The 22,275-nt window shown below is 45.7% G+C and overlaps 1 long non-coding RNA gene across 1 annotated transcript in view; it reads left to right on the top strand.

Annotated features, from left to right (window-relative positions):
* LOC149874967 (uncharacterized) overlaps positions 1-22,275 on the top strand; it is a 192,601-nt gene that overhangs the window by 43,765 nt on the left and 126,561 nt on the right. Inside the window, exon 4 of the long non-coding RNA XR_016439994.1 lies at positions 7,471-7,562. This is a non-coding gene — a long non-coding RNA (uncharacterized LOC149874967). The remainder of the gene's footprint in view (positions 1-7,470; positions 7,563-22,275) is intronic.

The raw sequence follows: 22,275 nt of genomic DNA, 5'->3' as shown, positions 1-22,275 counted from the left end.
TAAACCTAAGTTACGTGAACAGCATGCAGGACTCTACTGTGGAAAATAGTGACTCTGAACAATCATAAGGGTCATAAACATCAGCTCTTAGTGCAATTTTCAGTTCAAAAGGCTAATACAATATTTGGATGTATCAACAAACAAAATCTTACATAAGTCTACAAGAATTATATTTAATTATATTTCCTCTGTATTGGTACCAGTGTAACCTCCTCTAAAATACTGCATCCCACTGCAGTGTCCACAATTCAAGAAGGATGTGGATTAAAGTGGAGACCAATCAAGGAAGAACACAGGAATGATTAAAGAATGGAAAACACAGAAGCATAGAAAAGTAGGGTTGGAAGGGACCACATGAGGTGGTTTAACCCAGGCTCCTGCTCAAGGCAGGGTTTTCCTCGAGTAACCATCCCAGCCAAATGTCTGCTCTTAAAAATTTCCAGGGATGCAGATTCCACATACCTTAAAAACTTCAGGATCATAATCTGTTTATCTTCAGCAAGAGATGATTAAGGGGTAATTTGATCACTGTGTTTCAGCCTAGGGAACAAAACTTTAAAATAATGGGGCTCTCCAGTCCAGTAAGTAAAGGTTTAGGAAGAACTGATGGCTGGATATTGAAGTTAACCAAAATAGAAATTTTAGAAGAGAGGGTAATTAACCATTGAATTAACTTACCAAATTGTGGTGGACTCTCCATCACTAGCAGTTTTTAAATCAAGATTCAATTCTTTTCTATAAAAGATGTTCTGCTTTGAACAAGAATTCATTTAGAGATGTTGTTGCCTTGATGGATCATGATGGTTCCTTTGGGCTTTATAAATACAGGAAAACTTACATATGAAGGTAGTGAGTTGATCCTTCATAGAAGGAGGAGAATAGCAGATTTTTCAGTACAGTAAAGACAGCTAGGAAGAAAAGCAGGATCCTTTGACTACATTAGGAGGATTGAGGCAGACATTTCTCTTACCAACGGCATAGAAATTACCGCAGAGAAGAAGAACATAGTAGTGGCATCATCTGATAGCACTGGTAGGGTTAGAAGGAAGATTATTTGAGGCACTGGGGGCCACTCCTTATTTTTGCATCTCCAGGTGGCTCTGCATCTGTACAAGGCTGAGAATCAGGATTAATCTACTCAACAAATGAACACCACCCCCACCAAAACTGAGGTAAATGTGATCTGGTAGTTTACACGTCAAATTCCTAGAAACTGGGTTTGTGTCAGCGCATCATTGAAACTTAAGACAAATGTATTTCAATGCTTAATGGCAATATAAATGCTCAGAGGCGCCAGTTTGGCTTCACTTTAATTTAATAGTGATGAAATCTCTATGGGCGTGCCTTGAAATTTTCTTGTGAAATTGAGTAGAATGGCATCTGATGAAATAATCCAAGTGACTTCTTCATGTTCCCATAGTGCAATGGGATCCTAATGGCATCTCCAATTTTTAATGGCCTCAGAACAGACTGTCTTCCTCAATGACTTCTTAATTAGTTCAGCATTATCTTGAGTGTGGGTACCAATGGCAAAGACAACTCTTTTATTTTTATAAAAGAGTTAGCAAAAATACATATGTAGAAGATACACATTGCTATTTTGAACATAAATGATCCCAGACATTAAAAATTAAGTCTTAGTCTTTTCAGGCTGCTGAAAATCACTTGCACGCAAAAAAAGAAAAGGGTTGCCAATGAGAGTCTGGTTTTAAGCTGGGATTTGGGAACAAAAATAAATAAAAATAATCAAAAATCACAAGTCACAAAGACAAAACAACTCACAAAGAGAGTGCCAAATTGTTTACGAAGTTATTCATTAAAAGTTAGCTATCTTTTGATTTCAATTAATTATATAGCTAATTAGTAGCTGCTGTGAATACCCACATAATGGTTTGCCTTTATTATAAACGATATTCTGCCCTGGATTATATCCAGTTGAAATCAAGGTATGCATTAGAATTAAAGTTTTAGACCAACATAAGATTTCAATAATAAAATTTTGTTATTTCTCTGGCAGTTGTTCTCATGTGACACAATTAAAGAGCAAAATTTGGTCCCTGTGTTTTTCTGCATCACTTACAAATACAAAATTTCATATATGTGAATTTTCTCTGTACTGCCACAGTTTAGGAAGTATCCGCAAACAACTCTGCACATGACAGAATAATATGAAATAGGAATATGAAAACTCTTAACAAACTGCCAGTATTTCTTGTGGGTAGTACTTGAAAGCTCCCATGAGAGATTAGAGCCTCATTTTGTAAAAAAACTTGTATGCACACTGTGAGGGGGTGGGGCCTAGGAGCAGCCGTGAACTCCCTAGCACCCCCTACCATCACTCAAGGTAGACTCAGCACCCTCAGATTCTCACCTGCCACGACTTTGATCTTAAATGAGTTTTAAATGGGAGGCTGCCTTTATCTCCCTGGTGAACGGTACGTAATGGTCCTGCCCCTACTCCCTTAAGGGGTATGCGTGGGACGTTGTGCGGTCCCTTACCCTCTGGTGCTCTCTCTAGCACCCCGGGCTCATCACCCGCCTGGTGTCCCTGGGCCTGGCTTGACACCGCCGGCCCTTGGGCCTGGCTCTCTGCCCACTCCCCCGCTCTGGGGCCTAAATCGCCCACCTCTGGGCTTTTGCGCCCTTCTCAGGGCCTCTACCGTGCCTCCGGTGCCTCTCGCCCCTCTCGGGTCTCTGCCGCCCTATCCATGGCCGTTGCCCCCCCTTCTGGGCCCACGCCTGCGCTTCTTGCACACGCTCTCTGCCCCCTCTGGAGCCTTGCCCTCTCCGCGGCCATTGCCCTGCCTCTGGGCATGCGCCGCGCTCTCTGCGCGTGCCCTCTGCCCCTCTGGAGCCTTGCCCCCTCTAGGGCCCATGCCGCGCTTTCCGCGGCCGTTGCCCTGCCTCTGGGCCCGCGCTGCTCTCTCCGCACACTCTCTCTGTCCCCCTCTGGGGCCTTGCCCTTTCTAGGGCCCACGCCGTGCTCCCCATGGCGGTTGCCCTGCCTCTGGGCCTATACCGTGCTCCTCGCACTTGGGGCTCAGGTGGCCGCAGCCATGCCTGGCCCCCTTGACCCTTCTCTGGGTCTTTTGCCCCACTGGGCAAACACCGCACCTCTCTCTGGCACCGACACCGTGCCTCTCCGACGCAAACTGTAGTGCCCCACTGGCACCGTGCCCCTACTGGGCACTGGGAACCTCCAGGCTGCTAGGGAGCCCCCTGAGGCCTCCTCACTCCCCTACAGCCTCACCCGGTCCTCCGGTATAATTATAACCAAAACGCCAGCCACCTGGCTTCAACATAAAACACAGAGCCTCCTGCTCATAACATAAACACTGAGCCCCCCCCACCAGGGCCTCCAACCATACCTCTCATCAAGGTGCTCTCATCCCCAGCATCATCGCAGCCAGTCAGCACCACAATGCTGCCACTACCAATTCAGGCCACTCAGCTGAGCCGCAGAGCGGCAGCGGCTGCGGCTGCGGCTGCGGCTGCGGCTGCGGCTGCGGCTGCGGCTGCCAGAAGGGAACTGCTACTGGGCCCAGGCCTGAGCTGTTATAAAGGGCCCGGCCCTGCCCCCTTCCGGTCACCTGACCGGCTGGTTGCCCTAGCAACCTGCAGCTGCACTGCCCTGTTGATTGGCAGCTCTGACAATCCGCACCTGAGCTACCCTGGTGACTGACAGCTCACCTTATCTCCTTCTTAGGCATGGAGCACCCCAGTGCCTCCGTGACACACACATATAATAATGAAGATTGATTTCCTGTTCCAAAGTGTTTATAATCTGTGAAAAATACACTTCTAAGACTAAAAAAAAAAAATTACTAAGGAATTTAGTTACATCAAAGTTGGGTTAATTATTAACGTGTAATAAATTTAGTACCTTGATGATAAGGTGGATTGGTAATAGTTATCCAGTGAAACATTTTGGCTTTCTTGAGTTGGTACAACCTGTGGGCAGCAACTGCATCTAAGGATGATTTTATAATGTGCTTCACATTTTAAAGAATTTCATCCCACATTAGAAAAAAATGTTTCCCACGATCTGCGTATTTCTATATTCAGGCTAGAATTTATATGGCTCCTGATAACAGTGATAGCTGGTGACCTTTCTTGCTCCAACAAAGGACCCATAGGCCGTGTCCACATGTGCATGGACATTTGTTTCCCTGGGGACTAATAGCAGCAGCACAGGGTGTACCACTGCTTCTTGTCCCTGGGGAACACCAATGACACACACCCTGTGGCGCATGGCAGGTTACCCCATGTGGGGTAGGGGAGGCTGGGGCCAGTACTGAGCTGGCCCCAGCAGCTTTACCTGGGGTCCTCTGCCTGGCCAGGCTCCGGGTTTGAACAGTGCACGCTGCCACCATGTGTGCTGCTCTGCTTATTTTTTGCATGGTTTTTTTTGACCCTGGGATCTCCCAGGTTCAACTCCCCCCTCCCCATGCTGCTACTTTACAGTGCAGAAAACAGCTGAATATGCAGTATGTGACACTACAGACATGTCTGCAGCGCCTCATACCGCATGGCTGTGCTTGTGTGGACCCAGCCATATACTGCAAATACTTAAATATGGGTTTAATCTTATATGTAAGAATAGTCTCATTGATTTCATGTAGACTGGAAAGCTATGTGTATCAAATGCCCTTATTCTACAAATCTCTTAAGTGTTTAGAGGGCAATAGTTATTTTAGCCCATTTACCCAACCCTCCTACTCTTTGTCCTATATTTATTACCTGTTTGAACTAAAATATATGTTCATGACAGTTAACCAAATACTGGTCCAACAGAAGCCAATTGGAATTTTTCTGTTAATGAAACTACATTTGACAATCCTGAAAATACAATTGTTTAAAATAGAGGAAACCCAAGGCTGAGAAGTTAGCAAAGATTGGCACCACAGTTAGTAACAGAATTTAGTGGACCTGACACTTTGCTTTGGTGGGGTAAGCATTTGACCAATAAAGTCCAGTCCTGTTTGTTGTGTCTGCCAGTTTAAAAATATATGAGCAACTTAAATTTTGTGGTAAATATTTTTGAGTCAGGTATTTGCCACATGACTGTCACACCCACTGGTGTTTGGGTTGCTCAGACTTAACTCTTAGGCATAGTGCATGGATTATGGAAATAATGTAACTTTATATGGATTGGCAAAACATCACCATGCTATAAAGCAGTGGACTGTAACCTTTCCAGCGCACACGGTGGTCTTTTGATTTATCCCTTAGTGCTGTAAGGCTGTGGGTCTGCCCACAGAAATTATTCCAATGGAAGAGATGATTGCACTTGGCCAGGTCAAGATAATAATTTCTATTTTCCTCAAAAAGATTGGCTATTAAGGGATTTACTTTCTATGTGAAATAGCTGTTCTAATTTCCCTGCCTTCTGTTAAGCTTGGGAAAATCGCATCATGGTTTTATACCACATATTTTAAAAAAATGAGGAAGAGACTTGTGGATTATTTAAGACCAGCGCTATGTCCAAATTGGGGCTGTGATCAGTAAGAAACAAACGTGATGATTTTACCTTGTTCTCCTTCCCTTGTTAAAAGGCTAATAGCAAACCCAAGGTCTTTGTTTTGATTTTCAGCATTGTGAGAACTCATTCTAGCATCTTCCCCCTCACACCTACATTACTTAAGTGATGGAGATTTTTTGTAACTGCCTGTTTTATGAGCAACTTTCTTAAACATAAGCAACTTCTGGAATCTATTCTTGGTATCTTTCATTAAAGATGAAGTACGGAGCAAACTTCTATTGCACCATTAACATGATTATCTCAAGAGAAAAGAGAAACTAAACCTTGGTTGTCAGTCTGTACAATTAATGTTAAACATATGATATATATGGCTTTTACTAACATTTATGTTAAGATTATAGCTAAGGGTATATCATAATAGGCAGTATGCAAACATATAATAAGAAGCAGTGCCTGTACTGCAGAGCTTACAGTCAAAGTAGACAAGGAAGGTAAGGGTAGGTGGAAGGATATGTTACTATGTACATTTGCAGAGAGGAACTGAGGCAGAGAAAGATCAAGTAACTTGCCAAGACTACAGAGTAGAGGCCAAATATTGCTCTCAACCAACTTCATACCTTGGAGGAATATTTTGGAGACTGTGGTCTTATGATTCTGGCAGGGAGGGGAAAGAAACGTAAGTCAAACAATGTGACTCTGAATTGCTTTCAGAAGAATGCTGCTGTTGGTTGACAGTGATTGCTCTTCCAAGTATCCAATAATCCTGGCAATTTCCAAATGTTCTCCTCAGATCCTACCATATTAGTATAAGAAGCAGAGCTTCTCAGAACATCAAGGTGTTCAAATCTCCAGATCTAGACCCAGTCTGTTTGCTAGGTATGTTCCATGAAATACAGCCTGTGGAATTACTGGCCAAGAAACACCTTCATCTAGGAAGTCAGTGTATGGCTGCTGGGCTGACAGCTATAGAGACTGAATGCAAATCAATGGGCATGTTACACATGTCATAAACTCCAGAGCATATCTTGCCAGAGTTTATTCCTCCCAAGTGTGCTATTTGCACATGCGCCTGGGACCACAGCACATTGAGCTGGGTTGGATCAGCCCCAGCTTGCAGAGGGTCTGGGGGGTCAGTCTGCCAGCCCAGGGCTGCTATGACCTTGTTCAATGTGCTGCAAAAGGGCTGGCTAGGGCACAAGGGTGCTTCAATACAGAGGTAGCTAGCAGGCATCCCCACACTAAAGCACCCTCATTCCCCATCCAGCCAGGGCAGCATTGACATGTGAGTTGCTATGGAGTAAAAAACTCTGCAGCAGGATTGTACTTGTGTTTACAAGTACTAACCTGCTGTGGAGTTAATTAGTTTCCTCTGTCCTAATAGCATTGCGTGTGTAGATGCAAGATGTTTACTCTTGAGCTAATTAGGCAATTCTGGAGTAAACAACTCATGTAGATGCACCCAATGAATAGCAACTCGCTTTACCCCCTTCTGGCATAGGACACTCACTCTGACCCTTCAGAAGCCCCTGATGATGTGAGTAGCATTATTCCCCACTTTCTCCTTGCACACAATGTGGACAGACTGGTTGATTCATGTAGATAAAGATCCAACAACCCTGTTCTGTCCCCACCCTGTCAACTTACTCTGCCACAACCTGTTGCACCGGTACATAGTAGAGTGGAGGCCCCAGCTCACAGAGGTGAGCAGTCTTGCTTTCAGACTCTCTATAGCCTGCAAAAAGCAGAGGATGAAATTTCCACTTTAACTCATTTACAAGTTAAGTTCAGATATAAATGAGAGGCTCAGTAACTCCTCACACAAAGGTATCCCTGAAAGTGATGCTGGCCAGGAATCCTTAAAACTGTTTCACAGCATCCTTGACCCTCATGAAAGAAGTTATTTTGTTTTTTTGCTCTAAAATTAACTCCACCCTGGTAACATATTACTGATTGCCACAGTAAAATCATAGGCTTACTTTCATCTACAGCTTCCCTACTGCTGCTAAGAGGATGATCCTGCCTCTTATTAGCCACCATGAAGAACAAGTGACGTAAATGAAGAAGACAGAAGACAATAAAGGTCAGTGACCTCAGTCAGATTATGAGTTCAACTAATAGTGTTTTGAAGGCAGCAAAGAATTCATTGAGAAGCATGTCAGCAAAGGAGGAAGGAAGCACACTTTCAGAGATCTTACAGAATGGCTTGGTATACATACAAATTGCTGCGTGTGCTCGACTGGTTAAAAGCAATTCATTAAAAACAACTGCTCATCAAAGGGGGAGTGCCATGACAGCCTCCTGCTCAAATTTCCTAAATTTTGCTTTGATGCAACTTGCAGGCTTTCCTGCTTTGCAATTTTCCATTCCGCATCTCGCTTAAGTAGGGGTTTAATGAGAAATGACTGCAGTCAGCTAAACTGCCTGGTTGGCAGAACCTCCCAACTTAGCTGTAGTGATCCATAAACAGAACAAAAAATGCGGGTGGTTATCAGCTGATAGTGTGCATCTGTTTGAGTGCGTGCATTCTTGTGTGCTTGTGTGTATGCACAGAAAGGAAATAAGAAGAGCAGCAATCAATCCCGACAGAAAGGGGAGATATTTCACCGGAAATAACAGATGGCTTTGGGCCATACTTATCTTGCTGAGAAAAGTGCCTGAGTGTCTTGTAAATTGAATGTTCCAAACCAATTTGGCATGCTTCCTTGATCTATCTCAGAAAAAAAGGACAAACCACAGATAGAAAACATCTGCTTTTTTATAGTATTTTTAAATTCTTTAATTTGAAAGGTAATGGATAGAAAAATAGGATCCCTCTGAAACAAAAAGTGGAGTGGTTTCATTGAGCCACAGTTCAGATCCCTGGCTCTTGCTCTATAGGCCACTGTTAATCTACCTGGAGGATGTTTTAGCAACACCACCAAAGTATGTTCCATAAGTAGCAAAGAGACCATACCTCAGGGGGCATCTGCTTTTCATCCAGTTGAAAAGTCTATAAACTGTTCTCCATAAACATCCATGTTCTCCATAAACTGGAGCATTGGCCGTGCTTCTGTGTTCTTCATCTCTTTCCACCTGTTCTCATACTTGTGGAGTCCTGGAAGCCCCTTTCTATCCTGGTATGGTGGAAATCTACTCTTAGGTCTTTCAAATCCCTCTTCAAAGCTCAGCTCTCTCTCTCTGCACCAATTTGGGCTATCAAGAATAAGGAAGAGGAGGCAAGAGTAAGGAAGGGGAGGCAAGACATAGTGAGTTAGGTGTCTGGGTGTGTACTCCAGCTGTAAATTAAAAGTTCTCAGTCCCAAAAGAATGTAATTGGAGAGGCTGTCAGTGCATACACAGCCAACCTTCCCTAAAGAGTCTCCACCCAGGAGCACAGTAACCTCAGCTGGCTCTGGGACATGCATTCCCATCATTAGTAGGAGGTACCTCAAGTTGCTGAGGTCAAGAAGTAATCTGGTGTCAATTCACCCCTAAACAAGCTCCTCTAGAGAAACAAACTCCTCCAGGGGCTGTCTGCTTTGAGTAATATGCATAGGGATGGATCTGAAGCTCCCTGTGAGTAGTGTCCAAGGGTCAACTTAATTGAGGGATCACCATGAATAGAAGGAGCCTAAGGAAGTGTGATCTACACCCTCACTGTCTGTGTTTAGTACTGCACAATCAGGCTTTAAGTTGGGTGGTTTGGTGATGTGGAAAAAAAAAAGTGGGTGGGGAAGAGTGGTGCAGGAATCTCTGGAGAAGTAAACAAGGGACAAATGTTACCTCTGCCAAAGAGCTTGGTCAGTCTTTGTAGGGACAGAACAGCAGAGAGGTGTAAATAGGGAAGCTGTGCACACTGAGCAGCCACAGTGCCAACGGAGGTGGTGTGGCCACCCACTGCTGTGGCAGCAGATAGTTTTCTGCCCTCCCCTAAAGGCAGCACTTGGGGATCTAGTCCTGGTCATTGCCACTCCCCTCAATTTTGCTCCTGGCTCAGCGGAGTCATCAGGAGGCTTCTTGGACAATTAGAACCTCCCTCGTGTGGAGTTTATAATTCCTGCGTTGCCCCACTGATTTGATGTAACGGTAATAACTCACCAAAAAGTACTGCTCATTACAATGAAGGCTGGTGATGAGCTGACTAGGATAATGATGGAGGGATCAGCCAGGCCACTGAACTGACTGGGGCTTTGTTATTTCATTAATCATTGCCTATCTTATCTGCTCCTTAACAATCCTTTCCTCTCAACTGATTTAATTGTCACCACATTTAAGCATCTTGCCTGACTGCTTTGTTCTAATTAATTGACTGACCTATTGATGGTCTGGCTCTTATTTAATTGATTCATTGATTGTCAATTGCCTTCATAATCTATCATGTGTTTCTTCAGTCACTGACCCCCTACTGCAGTATGCCTTCACTGATACCTCTCTCTCACCTAATCCATAACTTCCATCTCTGTGTACTTTTACTTTTACTCCACCTAGCCCTTGCCACCAGACCTTGGCCATCCTCCCTCTCTCTCTCCCCAACACCCCTTTCCCCCTTCATTCTTTTCCCTCCTCTTTGCTACCTGTCCCAGCCCATGCCCTCAGTAATCTGACTCTAGCCTTCTGCACCCTTCCCACCAGTGCCTCCATCCTATTTGCCCCTTCCTGTCTAACCTGGCCCAGATCAACAACACCGTTCTCTCTGGGGCGATACCCCAATTCCAGAAAGATTGTTGCTGTTCAAGGCCTCTCCCTTTCTCTATTTCTCTTCTGCCCTTTCTCTTCCTCTCTCATCCCTGCATTCTCCATTCCACTGCCACCCTGGGCTTCACTTCCAGCCTCACCCTGCACTTAATCAAGGAAATAATGTCAGTATTTTCAAGTGTTTTCTCTATACATTAACATTAGCACCCCAATGAGATGGATAAAAATCTTCCACTCCCACCCCTCTAGATTGTTGTTTCAGGGTATTTGTTTATAGGCTGAACAGACCTCACTATGTTATTCATAGATTCATAGATGCTAGCGTCAGAAGAGACCTCAACAGATCATCGAGTCTGACCCCCTGCCTAGCCAATGTTAGTTACATTTGGTTCATGCATGGAAGGTTTTTTTTGTCCCCTTACAACTGTGAGGCCAAGGTATTTCTTTCTAATGAAACCTTAGCTCATGCAGATCCTGAAGTGCATCCTAGAAGCTAAACCCAACCTGCAGGCCAGGAGTTCTGCCCCTCTTCTTTTTATTCAGTGTTTACAATTCCTCTTGCTATCCCCTATCTCTCACTATCACATTTCCCTCCAAACACAGTGCAGACCCCAACATGTCCAATTCTTATTTAAACTTTTGAACACACATTGTTTGAATTTAAATATGTGTCTATAAACAAAATACCTCAACCACACGCATGTGTAAGCTCTCCTTGGGATTTCAGTTACAGTAACAAAACCATTCGAGATTTACTCTTGCAGTTTACACAGTCATCGGAAAACAGCCCTATGGAGAGCATGATACAGTAGTTACCATGGCAGCTGCCAGGAGAAGATTCCATTAACTGATCACAGCACCGTCTCAGAGCAAATTACCGGGTGGTGGATGAACTTTTGCACCTTTAAAAGTGTCTCTGGGGGCAAATACGTTGTTATGTGTGGTGGAACAACAGCATACTAATGTGCTTTAATGATGTGCTACTCAATTGTCATCCCCACACTATGTCATTGGCAATTCTCAAAAGTATCAAACACCCTTTTCCCTCTCAGGTTTATGTTTAACAAAAGGGACTACTTTAGTTGATGGTCACAAGTCAGTACCCAGGAATCCATGTCCCGGCTCTCCCCATAGTCTGCTACAGATGGATTCTTTGCCAACAGGCTCAGGAGAGCAACTAGGATCAGGCAGGGCCTGGTGAATGATCCGCTCATTTTATTTTGTGAGAGTACCTCCAAGTCCTGGTTCAGCCCCATTCTGCTAGCTACTATCAGGGGTGGCACTATGACAGTGCAAAACTGCAATTTCATTCAGCCCCAAGTTGGAAAGGGACTGAAGAACTTAAGGACATAAGCAATGGGTTAGACTCTAGGTCCATCTAGCCCTGTATCTTGCCTCACAGTGGCAGAGTGGGAGAGGGTTTGCCTCCTGAAATTGTACTCTTGTATGAAGGCCCAAAAGCAATATCCTGCCCCAACCATTTTACCAGCACAGCGACAGCCCTGGTCCCATCCAAAACAACCCAAGCAACCTAATGCTGGGATGGGAATGGCAGGGAGATGAGTATTTATTTATCTGATGAATTCCAGTTTCTTAAAATAACTTTTTATATATCAGTATAAAATGTTAAGTATCTTTAGGTAGCTGCTTGCTTTCCTGAGCTCCCCACTGCTCTCTGTCCCCACTGTGTCCTGGCATGGCTATTTTAGAGTCAAATGAGATAACAATAAAGATATTAAAAAAACAACAACAACAGCGCATAACCTGCATGTCACAAAACTAAAACTTCCAGCAGCACTAAGACATAGCAGCACTATTCACCTGCAAACATACATTGGGGCCAGAGGGAGAAGTGCCAGATCTCATACATCGGGAATCTATGTCTGAATTGTCCTTCCTCTGGCCAACTCTGGGCTCCTGAGCAAGCAAGCAAAGTTTACTTGGGCTGTCTCTTCCCATCCCATTGCCCCCTGCTCTGGATATAGTGAAAAACTGTAGGGAGGAAGGGCCCATGGTAGCAAAGAGAGAGACAGTGGTAATGAAAGTTGATGAGGCAAAAATTATGACCATGAGAGGGAAAGCAAAGAAAGTAATCACTGCAGCTGCAAATAGAGGAAATATGATCTTTGGGCTAATACAAGTTTGGAAACCAAGCTGTCTGGAGTCTGTTACAAACAGCCCTGCTTCTGTGTTCTTCAGTTTACCAATGAGTACTGTGAATAAAGATACTACCTCACAGGCAGGGAAGAGCACCTTCAGCTCCTGGGATTGAAGTAGTAATATTATTTGAGACAAACACTGGAAAGCTCACCCGTATAGCTTAGTTTAGTAAGCTCTACTCAACATACATGGCAGGAAATGCAGGCCCCTGTTCAGTCTTCTTAATTTTTTCTGTTTGCTTAAGTGCCATACAGGCTTGTCTTGTTCAGAAAAGCTGCCACCCCCAGCCATATCAGCATCCTTCTCAAGCAAAAAAAATGGCATTTGATACTGGGATTTCAGTGCACCAAAGATGACATTTTGTTTGCGATAAGTAGCAGATGTAGGTAAAAACAAAGGTTATTTTGCCCAATCCTAGTTCTTACCCCAATGTAAGATTTGGTTACAGCTTTTAAAAATCCTCCACATTGTGTATATTATAATAGTCATATAAGAAGCTAGTAGAAAGTTCCCATGAAGGAAGGTAATGAGAAAACTATAATGTTTGAAAAGAAAATAAACTTCCAGTGGATTCAAATTGAGCTTGACCTTAGTAAGTTATCATTTGCTTCCTGTTTGCTGCCAAAATACAATAAGTCTCAGAGATGGGCTCCGCCTTTCAGTGTCTGGGTCTATAAATATAATGGTGAACTTGTGGCACAGTGGCCATCTCTATTCAATAAGCTGCATTTAGATTGAGAGACAGGGATTGAGTTCTGTTCTGTATAAAGCATCACTGATTTTTAAATAGGTAGATGGTTTTTGGCTTGTTTGTTTGCTTGGTCTATTTTTAGAACAGACTTGGGAGGATTTGATCTGGATTAGGTCAGACCTACACTGCTGCATCTTATCAATTATTATGATTATAACCATTTCAAGTCATTCATCACCGTAGTTATCTTGGCACCATTATCTGAATTGTTTGATTTGAGAAATGGTCATGCTCAAATGCAAGGCAATTCAAGTAATGACAACCTGCATTGTGGTACAGATGTTTAATCCATAAAAATGCTATGTTTCACTCCAGATGTTGCATTTCAGATGAACTACCTGCATAAGTAAGATGCATGTGCCTACACCCTCATATGCCTACAAACTGACCTGAAGCCAAATAGTGTCCTAACTTTAGACCAGTGGCTTTCAAAGAGTAGTTCACAAGACCAGGGCAAAGTTTCCACAGATTCCACCAAACTCTTTACCCTTTCCAAACAAAATCTTATTGATAAGGATACAAGACGTTCTGTGAAAACTGTTGATGGTTCATAATGATCCAAAAAGTTTTGGAGCCCCTACTTTAAAATGGACAGCTCTAGTAACCACAGTTACTAGATCATAGGAGATAGATGAGGGCAGAATTGTTTCAGGAACTCTTTTAATTAAATCTGAACATGGAAACTAAGTATTATTCTCTTCAAATTCCCTTCATGGGATTCTTGTTTTGGTTTGCCTGTGGTATTACTACACCCCACTCTGTCATGTTGAGTTGTACAACAGGGGTGACTGCTTATGGCTTTGTCTGAGCATTGCTCACTCATTTCATTTTTTCTGCATTTTCATCACTTTTTTTCTGACACTTTTGAATTTCGCTGATGTTTTGCTTTATTTCTCTCAATATCTTTTATTTATTCCTAAGGCAAAAAAAAAAGTTTTCATTATTATGTTTCACATGGGAGCTAGCCAGTTCAGTGGAGACGGGCTCCTGCAAACCTCTCCATGTCAGGGCTTGTGGATAGGATATTGCTTTAGTATTGTACTTTGTCCTAGTACTTGAATCCTTATCCCATGGATCTGCTTGCGTGGAGCTGTCTGGCTCTATGGATTTGTCCATTTGCATATGCAGACATGTTGCGGGGGCAGGGACGCACAGCATCAATGTGACCATCCCACTATCTCAGGAAGGATCTCAGTGGGGAACTCAAGGACCTGTACTTAAGGACCTGTGCTCATAGGGCTGTGGTAAGAGAGAGGAGGACATAGGGTGAACACATCCTCTTAACTTACTGATCAATGCATACCAGTAGCTGTAACATATAACCGTGCTGCCAGAGAGCTAGAGGAAAGTCACAGGGGCTCTCAGGTATGTTGTGTCTAGTGCAGAGATGCAACCTCTCCATGGATGCTTCTTTCCCTATAGTAGAACCCAAGATCCTTGGGAATCTACCAGGCTGTGTGGCCTGTCCAAACTCCTATATACCACCGAAAGAGCCTGTATGAAACTCATAATTTCCTGCTCTTCCCTACAGTGGGAAAAATTTAGCCCTCGCATTTTTACCCTATTCTTACTCAGGCAAAGCTCTCATTTGGAATCAAATGTCAGTACTCCTCACTTGAATAAATAGTTACCAAAATAGTTTTAGCTCTTAGTCAGTTGAAAAAAGTACTGTATATTGCTGCATAGTTGGCAATATTTCTTTAAGTGAGGTCCAGGCTTGGACTAGCAAGGCCTTTGTGTGGCAGAAGTAAGTGGCATCGGCAGAGCTGGCTCAGTAAGTCTGCAGTATGGCTCTAGTCAGTCCCGTTGGATGCTGTGTGTTCAACTCATCCTTAGCTTGAAAAAAAATATGTGGCTATTTCTAGTTGCTAAATTTTAGCAAAAAGGTAAGTCTATTATCGGAGTTAAATTCTACCATGTCCCGGGTTTGTATACAGAAACAGAGGAGTTATTTCCAAATGGTTTAGCCACTGCTGTATATGTAGACAGTGCCTGATCATACTATACACAGAATGCACAGAGGTTGATTATGAAAGGGGCCTGGGTCTTCCCACTTTTGAGTAGGCTTGCCACCAATTACACCTATGCTTTCCCATTACTGATTGTGTGGCTGGTGCACGTATATTCTGTGCATAGAGGTAATAGCATTACTAACAGCTAGTGGATAACTTCTTACAGTCACAGCCAGGGATTAGGGGCCCACAGAAATAAAACAAAGGCCTCCTCTGCTTTGTAGAGTTCAGAAATAAGATGCAATAGGTGGATAAACTGATACATGGCAGAGCACAAGAGAAAATATTGTTTTCCGGTATGTGACCCTTTTGGATAACAGTCACGTGCCTATTCAGTGCTGCTATCACTGAAGAAAATACTAAAAAGAAATGTTTACCTATAAACAAAAGGAGCTAGATTTGAGCTGTCTTGCAAAATTTGACCCTCATTCCCCAGGAATGCTCTTTATACCAGTTAATGCCTCTTAAGTTATTTTTCTAGCATATCTTAAAAACTAGTTAACTCATGGTACTGTAGTAAAAATGTCTGCTGAGCTGGGCATTTGATCTTTTTGTAGGCTACCCTGGTGCTTTTGTATTTCCTGTCTTGCCTCTCTTTCTAAATCAAAAACTCTTAAAACAAAAATCCAGTCCTTTATGAAATGAAATACCTCAAGAAGGCTCAGGAGAAACTTGATTTGCTTGTAAATAAAACATCAGTCCAACAATTCAGTACATTTTATATTTTTCAGCTAAATTCTATAGTGGGGTCTTGTGTCATGTTTGGACAGCTGTTACCATTAAAACTCTTGCCAAGTAAGTTTAAAAAAAACCTACCTTCTTACTGCCATATTAGCAAATACACCAAGAAATTTACAAGCACTTCAATGCCAAATTCTGAAACCTTCCTGAAACTACCTTTAGATTTACTATAGATGGGAGTTCAAAACTGCTATACCCACCAGTCTCCTTTATCTACCAAAATTTTTTTTATATATGTGTGTGTGTGTGTGTGTGTGTGTGTGTTATATATGTTATATGTATATATGGGTATAGATATAGATATAAAAGTTTATATATATAAGTTTATGTGTGTGTGTATATTTATTTGTTTATTTATTTATAATTTCACCTTAGGAGCTGGTGCATTCTGAATAGAAGGGTTCCTTTCTAATATTATTAATTATTATTATTTGTGGGAATAAATCAAGCAAGAAGTTTCATTTTGTTATGAAAACCATCACAGAATTACACAGATGAATGAAAACAAATAGCCCTTACACTGGCTCTTGGGTAAACTAAATTCCCTAGTACCCTAAATCACTTTGCTAAAACAGTACAGAGACTTTTCTCAATATAATCCTGACAGGAGGTTTTTAATTTTATCAAGATGTCATGCACATACAGAGTGAAATAAGCCCATATATTCATGAGCTACGTGGAAACTTTTGAGATGGTATGAAAGGAGAAGGAAAGGCAGAATGACAGAATCTTTTTGGGGGGCTATTCAAGCAAATCTGCACAGGACAGAAAGTTTGTTCACATGTTTTTTGAGCTGTTAATTACATTGTACTCTGCAGGATTTTTCCAAGCCCTCATTGCTGCTCTATGGGCTGGAATATCAGTGTGAAGCAGGGGAGGAGGAATTGGCAGAACTGAAACTGGCTGTTCTGTTAAGAGAGCAGATCCATAACCAGGCTAGGATTCAGTGTCTGGATAAAATGCTTTCCCATCTGAATGATGAAAGTGTTCAACCCCTGGATCACCAGTTTTGGACTCTGAATTATGAGGAACAGGAGGAAGGGGGTTCCACATTTGCTTTTCATCAGATAATTTCTATTTTAGCTTTTTGCAAAGAATTGTCTCTTGGTCTTTGCCTAAATCTTCGTTCATAAAACACATGATTTGTTTCTGGTACCTCTGTAACCTGGTGATTCTGTGCCACATGGAAGTAGATTAGAAGCCAAAGAAGAATGCTCTTGTAACCGTCCATGCCTCTCCCACCGAGCGTCGCATATCTGGGTTTCTTTTGAAGCTCGCCATAGCCTCCTGGGCTGCACAGCCAAGCTACTGGGAGTGGCCTTGGGTCACCTCCCCAGGGATCTCTCCTGCCACGTCTTTGATGGTAAATGATATTCTAGCAGGAGGATGGTGTCTGGTCCCGTCTCCCCTGGTACTCTCCCTTGGTCGTCCTTGCGGCTATTGCTTCTTGGGGCTCCACCTTCCTTACACCCTGCCTAACACCAACCGTGATGTTGTCCATCGGGGCTGGTGTTCTGGCCCTCACCAACACTCGGATTCTCAGGGGCTGCAGGCATGGGGTACAGGTGGTACTTGCACTGAGTGTCTGCCGCGGCCCTTCTGTGCTTCCCGGCTCACGCAGTGCCTTACTCCACCCAGGTCTCAAACCCCCTTGTTGCATTGTTTCCTCCCTGGGTTTGGTACCTGTTGTCTGGCATCCACATCCAGGTTCTATCCCTGTCATCTCTGTTGGTGTCCCAGTCACTGCTGTTGCTGGCCTTGGTCCACATCAGCCTCGTAAGCACCTCCTTGGGCCCTTGCTGGCCCAGCTTGCCCTCTGTGCTCCCTTCTTTGGGGCGCTACCACATTCCCTCCTCTTCAGGGTTCTTTGGGCTCTCTGGCCTCTTTAGGCTGGTTGGAGACACTACTTCTGGTCCTCCGGCTTCCTTCCTGCCAGGCCTTTTATCCCAGTGCCAGGTGGCCACCCGGTCAATCCCCCCCCAGCATGTTTTACAAAGCGCACCCAAACAGATGCAGGATCTGTTCCCAGCTCCTTCTGGCTCCACTGTGGGTTTTTCCTTTGATCTTCAAGCCACCGTGGTTTCACTTTCTCTGCTATCAGCTGCCGGTGCAGCATCCCGCCGCCTTTCTCCTGCCTCCCGTAAGTTTCTTCCACATATTCCCCCATTTAAGTTGCCTTGGGGCATCTTATCGTCTTTTTTCTTCCTTTCGATGCACCTCGATAGGAAATCAGCACTGCGATTAGCCATCCCTGGTCAATACCTTACTCTGAACTTAAATGGCTGTAGTGACAATGCCCATCGTGTTATCCAGGCATTGTCATGCTTAAGCTTATTCAGCCATTGTAGGGGGGCATGATCAGTAACCAGGTCGAACTCCTGCCCCATTAAATAATATGTAAAATAGTTTACCACCCATTTTATGGCTAGATACCCCTTTCAATGGTGGAATACCTGGTTTCCACGTCATTTAACTTTCAGCTAACATAGGCGATTGGGCGATCTACACGCCCTTGCTCCTGGCAAAGCACTGCCCCTATGGCTGTCTCGGAGGCAGTGGTCTGTAGAATGAAAAATTTTGAGAAGTCAGGTATTATGATGACTGCCTCACTGCACAAATCTCTTTTGATGTCTTCAAATCCTTTCTCCATTTCAGGCATCCACTTAAGAGGGCCCTGTACCTTCCCTTTTATAGCCTCTGTTAGTGCTATGGTTTTCTCCACAAAGCGGGGAATGAGTTGTCTATAATAGTTTGCTAGTCCCAGAAAAGCCCACATCTGTCACTTTGTCTGTGGAGGCAGGTATTTTTTTATTGTAACTATCTTAGTAGCTAGAGGGCATATCCTACCTTGCCCTACTCTGAATCCCAAATAATCTATCTCTCGCACCCCTAAGGCGCATTTTTTTGAGTTAACAGTCAAGCCTACCCGGTGTATTTCTTTCAGCACCACTCCTACATGGCATAAGTGCTGTTCCCAGGTCTGCGAGTAAATTACTACACCATTGTTGTATGTGGCTGTATACGTCATGTGTGGGGCTAGGATGCGGTCCATCAGTCATTGAAAGGTTGCTGTGGCCCCATGTAGGCCTCCACCTTTCTCATACCATGACCACCGTTGGTGTATGTATTTCATGTTGTATCCCTTGGGCCCAGCCGGGCCTCTTGTCGAACACTCCATGGAACTTCACCACCATCCTCCCTTGCTGGTTGCACTGTCAGGTGTCAAGTTTTGGTCCATACGCTGGTTGACCACCTGATTCTGGCCCTTCTGGTAGCTATTCTGCCAGGTCCTAGTTCCTCCCAGGGGCCTTCTGTGCTCAACAGCCAACCTTCCAGCTCCTGCCATGCCTTCAATAAGTTGACATGATAAATTTTCCATTCTTTTCTATGCCCAGGGTGATGGACTTCGTAGTCCACAGGCCAGGCCTGCTGCACAATTTCAAACAGGCCTTGCCACTGTGTCAGCAACTTGTCAGCTATAGTGGGGAGCAGTACAAGGACCTTATCCCTGACACGGAAATCTCTGGCATGGGCTCCTTTGTTGTATCCTTGTTATTGCTTCTGCTAGATGTCGGCCAAGTGTTCCTGGGCCAGCTGCCTCGCTTTCGTTAATCGTTCTATCATTTCCTGTTGGTAGCTGTGTAACCCGATTTCAAGTCGTCCTGCATTTTCCCATTCCTCTCTTAACCCTTGTAATAGCCCTTGGGGCTTGTGGCCTTATATCAATTCGAATGGAGACAGCCACATGGATGCCTGTGGGACATCCTTCAGTGCAAAGAGGAAAGGTATTAGGATCAAATCCCACCTCCTCAGTTCGTCCTGGGTAAATCGCCGCAATAGGCATTTAATTGTGCCATTTAGGCATGCTACCAGCCTGTTGGTCTGCAGGTGGTAGACCAAGGTACAGAGTTGCCATATCTTCAGCAGCTGACACATGATCCGGATAACCCTGGACATAAAGTTTGTCCCCTAATCTGTGATTTTCTCTCTCAGAACTCCCACCCAGGACACCCATTTTAATAATTCCTCTGCAATTTGGGGGGCTGTTACTGATCGCAGGGTAGCATGTAGCGTAGTCAATGATGACTAATATGTATTGGTGCCCAGTGCTACTCTTTGTCAAGGGCCCCATTACGTCTAGTGCTATCTGATTGAAGGGTACCTCAATGACGGGCATCTGTTGCAATGGTGCCCATAGGGGCTGTCTCTCTTGGACCCTCTGACACTCCAGGCAGGCCTCACAAAGCTGCATAATGCCATCCCTCATCCCTGGCCAAAAAAAAACACTGCCAAACTCTGGTCACTGTCTTGTCTGGCCTGAGATGGTCACTGTAAGGGGATGGGGGTGTGCCACGTACCGTGGGACCCCGATCCCCGGATGTCCCCTGGAGAGGAGGGGTACGCGTTGGACCGTCCCGCTTCGCCGCTCTCGCCTGCCACGACTTGATGGAAAATATGGGGGTTCACCCTTGCCGGGAAGCTGGCGGTCCACGTGGGGTACAGTACCTCCAAGGTCCAGGGGTCCTGAGGGCTCCTCCTCCCCTACACCCTCGGCCGGTCCTCCGGGTTGAGCCTCCGTGAGGGGCTCCCTTGTCAGAGTCCCAGTCCGGTGGGGGGGGGCGTTCCTCCCACGGCCGGACCCTCACCGGTGTCCCCGCGGCACCTAGTCCCCCTGGTGCCTCTGGCTCTGATAGTCTGGGGTTACCCTACCCCTGTACTTAAATCTCCCGCCGAGCGGGTCTTACACGGCCGGCCTTCCCCGCCCGCGGGTCGTCTTCCGCGACCACGTGTCCTGAAGTCGCTGCAGAAGGTTTCCCCCGTCGGTGGCCCCCTGCCCGGTTGCCCTCCGCCCGGCGGCCGCCGGTGCCTGTGTTACCTTCGGGTCGTCGCGGGCTCCTGCAGTCCCTGGTTCCGCCGTTTCCTGTCTCGCGGGTCCCTCTGGGGCCATGTGGGGCTTCACCGCCCTCCGGGACGCCGCCACTGTCTCCCGCCGCACGGCGCCCGGCTCCGCCTTTGCCGGCTGCGCCGCCGCCGGCCCCCGCTGCGGGGCTCCCGGCTCCGCCTCTGCCGGCTGCGCCGCCGCCGGCCCCCGCTGCGGGGCTCCCCGCTCCGCTGCTCCCGGACTCACCGTCTCCAGATCCGCGGCTCCCGGCTCCGCTGCCGCCGACTTCCGCCTCGTGGCTCCCGGCCTCGCCGCACGTGGCTCCGCCGCTCCTGGCTCCTTCGCGCCCGGCTCTGCAGGTCCCGGCTCCGCGGCTCCTGGAGCAGGCTCCGACTGGAGCCTCCGTCTTCCCCTGCTCGGGGTAAGCGTTTCCCTTTTATCTTCCCGCGCCGGTCCCGCGCCGGCGCGGTTCAGGTTCCGGGAAACATTAAGTTCCCGGCCGGGCTTCCGGGTCCGGACCCGGAAGCGCGGCGGAACTCCGGGGTTCCTCTCTCTGGCAGGGCCCCGCGGGGTCTTGGCCCCCTCACAGTCACCCATAGGGTTAGCATGTGCCAACCTCCATACCTTCTCATGGAGCCTCCTAGGGACTACTAGCTGTTGGGTCCACTCCCCTCGGACTGGGCATTTTGCGACTCAGTATAACAAACCCCAATGTACCCAAAAGTAGGCGTCACCTATGTCCATCCCAGGCCATAAGGTCTCTTCCACCACCCAAACCACTTCCGTCTCCTGGATCCTCTGTAGCTTGCTGTCCTCCTCTTGGGCCAGCCAAAAGTGCATGCCATCAGCATTCATCCCCAGGCTAACCCACTCTTTCTCATTGGATAAATCCGAATCTTCATCCACTATCCAACCTTCCCCCGGAGCTATCTCCCATGTCTTAGTTCTTCCATATGCACTTCTAATACTTCATAGAGGGCTGGCCAATCCTTCCCCACAATCAAATGACCATCCAGTCGTGGGGCCAGTCTGATGTGTAATCTGATGCGTAATCTGCCCTTATGACCAGTAATCCTCACGTCCATGAAGGCCTTTTCATATTGTTCTGTTTTGCCGTGTATGCAGCACATCTGAACCAGAGGGCACCATTCAATAACACTCTTGGGGATCACCTCTGCCCATATCAGTGTCTGGGAGCAGCCCGTGTTCAGTGTAGCCTGTAGTGGCTTGCCTGCCACCCACACCATCACCATCGAACAGTCCCATCCTTCTACTTCTTGGCCACGCCAGAAGCTACAGTTCATTTCCTCGATTGGTTCACGGGCCTCGTGGTACTCCTTCAACCCTGTCGTTTCTCTGGCAGGTCTTCACTTCGCTGGGGCCCCTAGGGTGTATTCCCAAGACACGTGTCCCATCTTACTGCACTGGTAGCATACGAAGGAGGCTCTTCTCAGCCAGACTGGCTGACCTGCTCCACCGGGCTTTAAACTAAGCTCATTGGGGGATGGGAGGACTACCGTCACTGCTGGCCTGCTGAGCAACCCTTGCAAAACCAGCGGGCCAAGGCACTTAA

The sequence above is a fragment of the Crocodylus siamensis genome, chromosome 1 (assembly GCF_052110815.1).
Source record: "Crocodylus siamensis isolate JL-2025a chromosome 1, ASM5211081v1, whole genome shotgun sequence".
Lineage (NCBI taxonomy): Eukaryota > Metazoa > Chordata > Crocodylia > Crocodylidae > Crocodylus > Crocodylus siamensis.
Note: the sequence above shows the minus strand (reverse complement) of the source record. Positions and strands in the feature narration are given on the sequence as shown.